Genomic DNA, 12,383 nt, shown 5'->3' on the forward strand with positions numbered 1-12,383 from the left:
GTCCTATGAGATGTGGCCAGATGAAGATTTTGTTCTGCTGGATTTAGTGAGAGATGTGATGTTTGATCCATAGTAGATAATAATCTTCTCAGTCATGGTGCTAATGAATGAAAGGGACTTAGAATCATGATACTGTACAGTATCTTTTTTAGGAGTCAGTGAGCAGAGTTACATTCTGTGTGTTGACAGTTTTTCATTTGGGCAATAAAATTGGCTTCATCCATAAGAAAGACACTGTGAAAAAATAGGTAAAATAAAAGGATTTTTAAGGACAAGGGTGTCAATCCAAGGAGATACAGCTTTAAAAATCTCCTCCCTAGGAAAAAAAAAAAAGGAGCTGTCAAAATGTTCATTAAAAGTTAGTATTTGATTCCTAGGCATCTGCTGACACTGTTGTTTATTCTGCACATAATGTGGTATTCTGTTTGCCTTGTGATAATATCTTGTTTATTTGTTTTTCTATGTTGTACCGGAAGAGATTTCACACATCTTAAAACAGAACATCTTTCTATAGATATTTAAAAGTAAAAAAAAAAAACAAACCAACCCACTGCTTGTTGCTAGCTATTGCTATCTTTCCTCTAGACATCCTCATCCAAAAATAAGTTTACAGTCTAAGCCCACACTGTATAAAGCTATTGCCCTTTGCTTTGGACATGAGTTGTAAATAGATAGTTCTGGGCTTTATCTGGAGCAATGTGGGTATTTTGCTTTGCTGTGGCAGATTATCAGCTATCCTCAAAGGGTATACAAACTAGAACTCATACAGTTATCAGTTCCTTGCCATCTCCTTTAGGAAAATGCATAGTCACACTGGAAGGGATGGGGAGAAAGCAGCAGGAACAGAGGACAGCTGGCTACATACAGTTTTGTTTTGTGTCAGTGCAGTATTTTGCAAAATGCTTTTGAGTCCCAAAGTTTCAGTTTGAGGACAAACAATGGTATGAATCTCAAGTTGCTGTCTTGTGGTGCCTGGTCTTGCAGACTTGCCCTTTAGAAAAGTCAGTTGTGCAGAAAAGTCAAATGCACCAAACAGAAACATTTAGCCAAGTATTTTGATCCTTTCTAAATAAGCATGTGAGATCCTGCAGGTATGATACATTAAGTTTACAGAGCTTGATGGGCTGCAGTGCACCAAATACCCCCTGCTTTGGTCTTTGGAGATAAAATTTGGTTAAAAAAACCCACATTGTAGCTTCTCTCCTGCTGTGGGATCACGTGTTTGAGGCATCTGAATGGCAGGTGGGTGAGTTGTGGGCCACATCTGGCTTTAAAAAGCTAAAAATTCTTCAAATTGTAACAGCCTGTGCAAGGAGGTACAAATTCTGTGGTGGTGACCGTGAGTCTGCCCTTGGTATATAGGACAGAACTAGAAGGAAATGGATGGCTGCAGTTCTTTAAAATTCCTTCTTTGTCCTAATCAGTTCATGGAGAACACTTGATTCTGCAATCAAAATAACATTAGTTTACCAAAACTGTTTTGTGAAGCGGGAACTAACTACTGTAGTAATATCTTCTGTCCTTCACTCATCCTCCTAGAAGGTCAAAAAGCCAAAACACCAAACCCCTAAACTTTCAAACTGTCAGTGCTTGATCAAAATCTCCCTTTATGCACAGAGATGTGCATGATCTCCCTTTATCTAAAACAGTAATCATGCCACAAGAAATTACAAGGCCATAGATTTTAAATCAGGAAATACATGTTTAAGGTGTTACTATGGATTCCCTGTAGTTAGTCATTCTTGATTCAGTACTTTCAGGCAGCATTAAATTTCTTAGTGGCATTAGCCAAAACAGTTTGGTTTGGTTTTTTTTTTTTATTTTTTTCAAAGTTGAAGTCGGTTTTTTTGTTGTTGTTCAATATTGCTGTAGATTAGAACGGTTTTCCCACTAATCTTCTAGACCTGCTGACAGCTTACAGAAACTTCAATGGAAATGCTGAACTGCCTCTCCTCTCTCATAGTAATAGAACTGCAAGAAAGAGGCAAACATCTCACCAAGGATCTTTCTAAATTTCATTACTTTCATTCTGCAGGCTGTTTACTGTAAGCCCTTTCACAAAACTGTAGGTCCAAAGGAAAAACATTATTTTAGGCAGCTTCTTTGAACCTTTGAGGTCAGATTTACAGTCACTGTACTGCTCCTGGAATGGTAGACTATTCCTCCACAAAGCTATTTTATGTGTAGTGACATTAAAGAGACTGTTGCCAGTTGCAGCAATTCCCGTTCTTGGCTGTCCAGTAAATGTCATTTAATCCAGCAATTACTATTAGGTTGGTTTGGTGGTTTTAAGAGTTGGCATCTAGCTTGACTTTACTTTTAGTAAATTTGTGTGTTTGAATTAAAAAAATTAGAAATTGACTTCTGGAAAGCAATTACTTCATGAACTGTCTTAGGTGACACTAATATGCTTTCAAATTAGGAAATTTACAGAAGACATTAAGATGGCTTCCCATGCTGTAACACTTCCTTCAAAATATTGTTCTCCTCTTGATATATAGATATGGCAAGCTACAGTGATTATTTATTAAATAATGAGATATTGTGAAATTAAGTGAATACTTTGAAAAATATTTGACATAGATAATGTGGAGGAGTATTTACAAAACCCTTCTGTTTTACTCACAGCAGTAGCATACACTACCTCATTTCTGTGGGATTTCTTTCTAGTATGTTTAATGGACCTGCTTTTTTTAGAGTTTTGTAAGACACAAAAACATTCCTCAATGAACTCAACATTTTATCTTTTCTTTTTACTTTGAATGATACTAGACTTTGCATCTGCTTAATGCATTAGTAAATGTTTAAGTATTTATTTTGTTTACTTTCCTCTTAGTGTTAATACTTGAGTTTGAATTTAACATAAATATAATTAAGAATGACGATAACAAAATGAATAGGCTGCCATGAGTTTATTGCCCTGAGTTTCTTTAACTTCTCATAGAGCTAAATGTAGAGGAGTAAAAAGAGCAGACAGTGGAGTTTTACTGGTTCAGCGTTCCAGTTGCTGTGTGCTGATTTGTCATCGTTACGCTACAAAGTGGCACAATCTCTTCTGCAATGACTAAAGCTGCCCGTGTTATAACAGCACAGCTCTCTGGTAACTCCTCATTCGAGTTCTGCACAGCACATTGTTACCGTCCCAAAATCTTTGAACTTTCTTGCTATCTGTCAAAACTGGCCCTTCGATTGTTCAGGAAGAAGGGTTTGAAGGAAGGTTTCTGGCATTGTCCCACTTATTCCAGAACTACTTCCAAATGCACCTGGTCCACGTAGCCTGGTTTCCAGGGTCACCTAGTACTGTGGGGAGCTGGAAATAAAGCTTGTGACCTGTTATGAAAGATCAAAACCCACTGCATTGCCATGTCAAGGGATTGCTCAAGAAATTTATACAAGCCTGGGACATATTAGATTATGGGAAATGCTGAATTATCTGCGTAGTTCATGTTCTTTATGTAACTGTAAAAAACCAGCGAAGAACCAAACCAAATTGCTGCTTCTGGTAGTCAGCTCTGAAAAGCCTTGGGAAATGTAATTGCAGGCCAAAACTGAAAACAGACATAATGATGAATAAGGCATTCAGTCTGCAATTTAATGTTTTCTTTGAACTAAAAATAATCCGTTAATAATGACCAAGTCTTGCTGGGTAATGAACTTATTACCCAGCAAGACTTGGGTAAAAGGCAAGACTGAAAAATCTTGCCTTTGATTGCCCTGTGTTATATACCTAGATTCTATAGTGTGTTTTGCAGTGGTTGATTTGATATAACTTTAATAAACTGACAGGTTCTCAGTGTTTAAGGAGAGCTCAGCATAATTACTTCAAGCTAAATTACTGCGGTGACCATGTATCAGTAAATCAGTTTCTGTGCTGCTTTAGAGGAGATTCTATTTCCTCTCCTCTTTTTTCCCCCTATTACCTTGCTAATGTTGTGAAATTAGCACCCTAAGGCTGCAGTTGGGTAACACTGATTGAAAATTTTTTGTCTCTTCCTGGTGAAAGGGAATTGAAATTAAGATGACTGGCACACGATGGTAGTTGAACTGGTCATCTCATACATGCTCAGTGATCTGCAAGAATAAAAGCTTTCACTACCTCTCATGGCTTAGGCTGTTTACAGGCCTGAGCTGGATGTGTGGTATGATGCATACCAGGTGCTTCCTCTTGGTATGCATCATAAATTATCAAAAAAGGAAAAAAAAACCAACAGATGAAACACCTTTTACTTGCTTAGTTAATTGCTCTGAAGTATTACTTTTGTAAGATAAAAGTTTATTATTTTTAGTACATACAGCTTGAGAGATGTAACATAGATATTGTATGGATTTTGAAGTCTGGGGTACACTTTTCTGTAAAAAATAAACAAAAAGAAATAGTCTTATTACCATACCAAAATTAATCACAAAGCCTTCTCACTTTTTCTTCCTAGCAAAGTTGTATACCACTATTTTTATTTTGCAGTGTAATTGTGTGTTTTCTCAGAGTTTTACTCTTTCCTGTAAAGCAGTAAAGAGCACAGGAACTATTATAGTGAAATTTTTGCTATTTGATGGATAGATTAAAATGCTCCTCCTTGAGCCAGTATGTTTTCTGAAGGCAAGCAAAAAGGAGAAAAAAGCTTTAAAGTGTTGAGAGCACCAGTGTTTTCTGTGAGAGATTTGATGAGCATTTTTACCAGTCAATTTTGCAAGTTAGATATGCTCTGTAGGATCCTTATGACCAACTGGTGTGTGGTTATGCTGATGCCTGGTACAAGGAACTGCTGCTTTTGAAAGAGGCAAATCTTCTTCAAGGGTGTGAAGGGAAGTTCTGGGCAGTCAGGTTCAACAACACCAGTTGAATTTGATAGATGTCTGTTTTCCTCATGTTCTACCATCAACCTAGCTTTGCCCTTGAGCAAATCCTCATGTGCTCTCTCTGTCTTCCTATTTAATTTCTTAACCTTCATGCTGTCTAACTGGATGGTTTGTTGGGATAGAGGCAATGTCATTCTGTATTAATAGTAGTGCTTGGAGACCTTGAGTGGAGCCTTCAGGCACTGATGTGCTTCTGCTGGTGAGATGATACAGAAATGACTTACTGTTTGAAACCTCTGAGAATGCCAAGCATGAAGTAGCTGTGACATCTGTCCTCAAAAATTAACCTTAACACCAGCACTCAGTATGGTATCAGAAGTCTGTGTTAATGTTTCAGTGGGCAAATAGTTCTACTATGAAGTTTAAAGGAACACCTTGTGTGTAAATCCAGGTAATGGGTTTCAATAATTGACTGTTCATTAAACTGTTTGGGTGCTGAATTTAGTACAGTCAATTGTGGCTGCAGCAATTAATCTTTCTCATGTCTAAAATATAGCAAGCTCATTGAAATTTTGGGAGGACAATAAATTGTACCTGAACTGAAGATGATACTCCTACACTTCCATGTTTGCCTTTGGTGCATGTGAAGGCTACTGAAAGTACAGTGTTCTGCTGTGCAAGGAATGGATGGAAAAGATAAAAGGTGAGAAGCAAGGCAGGTACAAGTGAGGAGCAGGTTCTGGCCCTGCCACAGCACACACTGCTAATGTTTAAGGAGTTGCCTGAATTTTATAACCATGGCAGTATACCACTAGATCTGTATTTCAGTGAAAAAGTGAGTAAATGTGTGGGCAATGGTTGCATAAAATAAGTTGCAAGTGTGTTTTTCAGTTTTGCATGCAATGGCTAAGTCCTAGTGCTCCTTGGTTTGGGTCTTGAGCTGGCGAAGCCTGCATGGGTCTAAAAGGAAGAAGTGCAGTGGCTGTGGTTTTGGCTGGGGAGGAGGTGGGGTGTTGGGCTTTGTTCTCCTACCCTCAGCCTGCAGAACTGACTACAAGAGGGAAGTGCACTCTGTGCTTTTTTAAGGTCTTGTGCTTCAGATGCCATGTTTTTGTGGTAGTTTTCTACAGTTCCCTCCTTGTTAGCTTTGATGCAGAACTAGATAAATGTCCTGTCAAATGAGTTTAATGCCAGTGCCACTTAAATTAGCAAGGAGCTGGAAGAACAGGGGTGTAGTGCAGTAGGCATTCTTTGTGAACTCTCTGTGAACTGTTCTAGCTGCTGAGACGACTTTTCTAGTAAATCAGCCCATACTTCAGCCTGAGAACATGTTGTTCAGTGCTTTGGCACCTTCATGCCATAAAAATGAAGAGAAAGCTGTTGATATTTTTAATTTTGAGGAAGCAGTAAGTGACGTGGCGATCCTGAAAGGGAGCAGTGTCCTCCTTCCTCACAGAACTTTTTGTGCTTTTACTGTTGTGCTTGTGGATCAGCTTGTGGCAGTGATGTTGTATCACTTGCTCTGAAATTGGGTCAGATGAAAATTCTGATTTGTTACCTTGACCCTGGTTGTATTTGAGAAGGGCTTAAAAATCTTCTGCAGTAATGTGTTACCTTAAGATGCAGTTATATCTGTAAAATAAGTTGTGGTGAAATGTATTCACCCTTTTAGAAGATGGCCAAATTTTACCTCTGGGTGTCCGGTGTCAAACCACAGCAGAATCTCCAGTGTCTAAACAGTGACTGGCAAACCTGCCCTGTAGCACTTACTAAAGTACTAAAACCTGTTAAAAATGCATTTTAAAGTTTGTTCTTGTCTTTTTCCTCCTAGTGCTAATTCAGTGCTGTTTGATGCTCCTGGGCAGCAGCTGTGAGGAAGAGTTCTGGAGCCATGTTTCATTTTAATTCTCAGCTTCTAACAAGTGTATTTCTGATAATGCAACTGACTGTGCAGATAGGGTAGTTGTAAGACATAGTTTCACACTGTGCATCAATGCAAAGTCAAAACACTCTCATCTCAGATGCTAAATATTCTGCCACGAGAAAAGAGGGGTTCCACATTAAGCTGAGTTGAATTTTGTTCTCATTCATAAATTCAGCAAGTGTGCAATGGAGATTGGAAGGAAAAGGTTGTAGGGCTTTCCAATGCAAAGTATTGCTGACAGTAACTTCTTTTTGCACTTCAGAAGTTGGATTTCTTGAGTAATTGGAGCTATTTGTACAGTGAATAAATTTAACTTGTCTGCAGCTACAGTTCAGAAATGGATTTTTCCACTTTGAGGAGAAATGCCATGGAATGATTTTCCTTTTTATTTAACTGTTACAGGCTGTCTGGTCGATGGAAATACTTCGGTAGCGTTTGCTGGGGAAGGAAAAAAATGTTTTTGTAAAACGAAATTGAAAAACTTTTAAGCAGAATAATATGATGTTACTCTTGATTGCTGAGATAAGATTTGTTCTTAAAAAAATCTGATCTTTCAGTGCAGCAACCCTAAAGATATCAAAGAGCTAAAAGCCACAAGTTACATGCCAGTTACCTTGGATGATTAGGGGGACTTCTGAGCATCAGCTGCAATGAAGAAGAGGCAATAATGGAAATCTTGCATTTTTGTCACAGTGCCACACAGTGATGTTTAGGCTGGTGTGGCGGGACTTCGAACTGAAAACTGAATTTAGGGAGGCCTGAGGGCACTCAGCTTGCTTGGAACTCTAGGCAGCTCAAAAAACATTGAAAAGACCCAAGAGACCCAGAAATCTTAGCAAGTCTGTCACTAATGAGATGTATCTTCAAGCAGGCACTTATCAAAACAATAGTCACCATTTTTGGGTCCTCAGATTTTCCTGTTCAGTAAGAGCTTCAGGGATAGAGTCACTGTTCGGTGGTGCAGACGTTTTTAGGTGAATTATGGAACTACCAATGTACTGGAGATGTTTGAATAAAAAAATGAGATGGTGATGTTGAAATCTGAGTCATTTGGTGTTTTTCTTGTTTGGTTTTGTGGTCATAGCTAACTTATCCGTCTAGCTCCTTCCTTTGTCTTCCTTCTGCTTCTTTTACCCAGTTTCTTACTGCGTGCTATTTTCGGGCAGCACCTCTGATGCAGTCAAAATGCCTTGCTTTGATTTTTCTGAGGTATTAGAAATGCTGTTTAGCTGCTAACAGTGCTCAGGAACAGTGAGGAGATGGCCAGCTAAGAGGCAGTCTGATCAGGAAGGTGTGAACAAGGTGTGAACACCACAGAAGAAAACAGAGAAAATTGGCACTTTTCTGACAACACATATCCACTGGAATAATTACTTTCTCTTCAAGCCAGTTCTCTTCATGTTATAATATGACTTTCTGCAACTTTCTCAGCCTACCACAGTACATTGCTTTACAAAGCAGACCAGTAGTGCCATGGTCAATATTTGAAAGCTGAAAATCAAAACAATATTCTTTTATTTTTATGACCAACTATCATTGACACTTATATACTGTTTTGACATGAAGTTGTTTTGGATTTTTGCATTTGTACCTTGTACCTGTTAAAGAATTTGTTATATGCATCAAATGCAAGGACTTTTGTGCAGTCCTTTTGGGGAAATGTGGCTAAAATTTGTCAGTGTGAAGCAGAACTGTAAAAACTTTAAATCCCACTTTTGTTTCTTTTGTGCACATGTATGTAAGTATGCACATGTCCATATTGAAAAAAGTACAAGTGTATATTTAAAAAAATATTTATGTATAAATGCAAGTGTATATTCAGGTATTGATACCATACTTCTATGCCTGTATTGCTGCAGATGTGCTTTCTGCATTAGTTTCAAAAGGCAACACCAGTAGCCTTTCACGCTGGGGAGTCTGTCTATTCTGATCTTCCCTGTGAGCTACAGACTGAATGTTTTCTTAATGCTAAGCCAGGGCTTTCTACTGCTGATGAAGCTTGCCTTATGGTTCACAGTGATAAAGCCTGAATAATCAGTACTTTTTTTCTTTTAGACTCTTGTCTGAAATTCCAGACAATTCTGGGTTTTTGAGACTTGGAAGATGAAAGATGTGAGAAGATGAGAGCATGTGAGACTCAGAATCTCAAGTCAGTGCCTGTAATAGTTGAGAAATATTTATAGATCATAAAATATATTTAATATATTTCAATACTTAATATGTATTGAGTTAAAGTTAAATATCTTTATATTTAACAAATATATAGTACTAGTATAAATAAATATATCTTCATATTCTAGGAGAGGCTTCAGAGCTCACAGTAGATGAAACCCATGGCATAAAGTAGCAACTGTTTCATCTTTGGTGCACTACTGCACAGAAAACTCAGTGTATTTGGGATGATTGACATTATTTGTGGAGCTTGGTCACATGAGATGAGATTCTAGGTCAAGGCTGCACACAATGTTATATTTTTGTGCTGAAATAAGTAACTTGTCATGTGCTGCAGGATAATTGCTGATAGAAACTTGCTGAGAGGAGATCTTCTCCTATGGTGGGGTAATAATCTCCAGTTTCCTTCAGAATCAAATCTGTGTTTGGAGAAAACCTATGTTATGTATTTTATTTGAGATGGATCTGATCCACTGTAATCCATTACATTCAGATTGGCTTAAGTGAAGTGTATTTGTTTGTAGGTGCTGACAATGTGTCCTGAGCACTCAGCTTCAGGACACTTTTACTCGACAAATTAATTTTAATGTTGATATTTTGTTTCTACAATACAATATTAAAAAAAATTTGAAAGAAAACATTTTTCTTTATATGTGCTTCAACAAATTTCTTGCCATATATTTATATGGCAAGGGTATTGGCAAGGAAAATAATAAAAATTAGGCTTTGACACTTTTCCCTCTTATTTGACCTCAGTGTTGTGTTCTACTTTCCTGCAGTCTTCTCAGGAAGGGAAGGAACAGAACTACATTCAGGAGTCTCTTCAATATGTATTTTCTGTCTGTTGCCTTCTTTTCCTTTTCACTGGCATTTTGTCTATTATTTTTCATTTTTTATTATTTTTATATTATGCTATGCTAAGTAGTCTTTATAAGGATTGATAAAACTGTATAAAATGAAAGTTTTATGGAGCCTGGGGGAAAGGAGGCCACAAGATCCCAGTCATTGGATGTGTTCAGTTGGGATGGGGAGCTCTGGCTTCTAATACCCTCTCAGCAGATTGTACTGGTGTCCTGGCTGGTATACTCCAAGTACAAGAACAACCAGTGGAGCAAGGGATATGTCTGCCTTTGGCAAGGGATTCTGAGATCTTCCAGGCATCAGATTCTGCTCTGGGATTGTGCAGAGTTCCTAATGCCATAGCATAATGCAGTTAATACTGTAATAATGTAATAATATTCTATTGCAGCTGTTGAGTCACCTGACTATGGAAGAATAAAGGGTTTATGGCATTTGGGGAGCCTGTAGGGCTTGACATACAGACTTTGTATCAACTAAATTGCACGTCTTTGATAATTTCTGATGATGTCTGTTGATGCTGTATGTAAGGAACTGGAGGGACCCTCTGAACATGTCTCGCATGTAGCCCCCAGGGGAGATGGCTCCAGCAGGAGCAGGGGCCCTTGGCTTCGATCCCAGCTTTGAGCTCTGGTCTCAGCAGATGACAAGTTGTTCTGGGTTTTGTCCCATGGGCTTGCTTTAACCAAGCAGCCTGCAAACCGTGGGCTGGTAGAACAGGTGCAGAGCTGCTGTCTTTGTGCTGGAGCCAGATGGCCATTTAATTGTCCCATTTAATTGTCCCAGTCGCTGAGTAAGACTTGGCCGAGTCTCTTGCTCGGTTCTCAGTTCTGCTGCTGCACTGCCTAGTTGGGTCTTGTGGCCTTAAGAAAATGGGGACTTCAGAGACAGCTCTGGGCATCTGGACTTCTCCTAGTCATGATATAATGTGTTAGTTTCAAAATGTTAGTTTCAAACCTCAACATGGTTCATAGCCTAATGTTGTTTCTTAAAAGAAATTGCTTGATGCTTTCCTGGAGTAAAGATTTCTGATCTGTGCTGATACGTCTTGCTTCTTACAATGTTACTAATATTAAGGTGACAGGAAAAAAAAAGTTTTAAGTAGAAACCCTTATTCCAAAGGATTTATTCCCTGGGATTTTGCAAGGAGAACCTTTGTATCTGTTGAGTTACCTCTTACCAGGATGAGAGCCGAGGGGAAGAATTTTGAGAGTTAAGAATATTTTGGCTTGCTAAAGCTTTTAAAATCCTGTTTTAGAATAACAATTTGTCGTTGTTCAGAAGAAGTAAGAAATGATTATTTGAATGCTGCACTTAAGGGGAAGTGCTATACTTTAGGGCTTGTAAACTTGCAAAATAGAATTGCAAATTACGTGTGTTGCTTATCTATATGCTTATACTTATTCACTTGGTTTAATAACTGCAAATATTTTTTACCTGTAACCTCTTCAAATGAATACATTTGTTGCTTATGTATAACTCAAACAGGTTTTTTGTCAAGATAATCCACTTTTATTATAGTAAATCATTTAAGAAGCTACAACTGCAGGGTGCTAGAGGCAAAGGATGAGACTAAGCTGAGTAATGGTTATATTTGCAGTGCTAGGGAATTGAATTAAAAAGATGTCTAGGTATTTCCAGCAGGCCACCTCTTTTGTTCAGTGCTAAAAAGGTAGTCTCTGGGTCTAAAGTGATTATGAAGTACCATATTGATTCAAGCTGCTTGAGTTAGACTGTCATTAGCCTATATATGGAAAGGATTGAATATATATGTTAATAAAATACAGCTATTTAAGCTTTTGTATTTAGAGTCGATGAATGCTAATCTGGATTTATTTTAAGATTTATTTTTTTTTTCCATAATGCTCCACCTGTTTTGTTCAGTCCTGGATCTGATTCATGCAGCTTTTTTTAGTTTTGTTTCGACTGTGGCTCTGGCAGTACCAATTTTACCCAGAAGTTACATAGCCTTTGGGTTATACTACCTTTAGGGGAGAAGGTGGAGAGCTTTGCATGGTCTGTTGTGCTTATGTCTGCAGTCCCCACTGCACAGCACATGAATAATACCAGAAACTCTGTCCAAGGTCTATCTGCTTCCTTTTTATGATGAAATACCACCAAAAGAAGGGAGTGGAAATAGCTTCTTGTTTACCCACAGGTTTCTCTCCAGTTAAATTCTCTGCCTAGAGAAGCAGTTGAAAATAGTTGGTGCTACTTTGTTTTACATTTGCCCACATGACTCCTTTCCTTCCTGCTGGCCTATAGAATCAAGGCATGGATTTTAGCCTTCACAACACATATGCAGTGATGTAAAATTCTATTTATGTGCAGAGGGTTACTAAGTAACAGTTGCTGAGGGAAATGCAGTCTTTAACTGTGTGACGTCTGTGCTCTTAAAATTCCCAGCCAAGTAGTGCATTAACATAGATTTTGCACGTTAATGTAATGGGATTTGCTGTGGGCAGTGTGAGCAAAACCTTGGGAAAACAACAGTGTAGTTTAAGGAATTGTGTTCTCTGCAGCCTGGCCCTGTGGACAGGAGATGAAAACAGTGTTTGCCCTTCTACCTCATCCTCTCCATACCACACCATAATTAAGGACCCTGATATATTTCATAGGATCACAGAATATC

At 38.3% G+C, this 12,383-nt stretch overlaps 1 protein-coding gene across 1 annotated transcript in view; it reads left to right on the forward strand.

The window, feature by feature from the left end:
- Positions 1-12,383, forward strand: part of MBP (myelin basic protein) — an 82,859-nt gene that overhangs the window by 230 nt on the left and 70,246 nt on the right. The window lies entirely within an intron of this gene.

Source organism: Geospiza fortis, unplaced genomic scaffold (assembly GCF_000277835.1).
Source record: "Geospiza fortis unplaced genomic scaffold, GeoFor_1.0 scaffold206, whole genome shotgun sequence".
NCBI classification, from domain to species: domain Eukaryota; kingdom Metazoa; phylum Chordata; class Aves; order Passeriformes; family Thraupidae; genus Geospiza; species Geospiza fortis.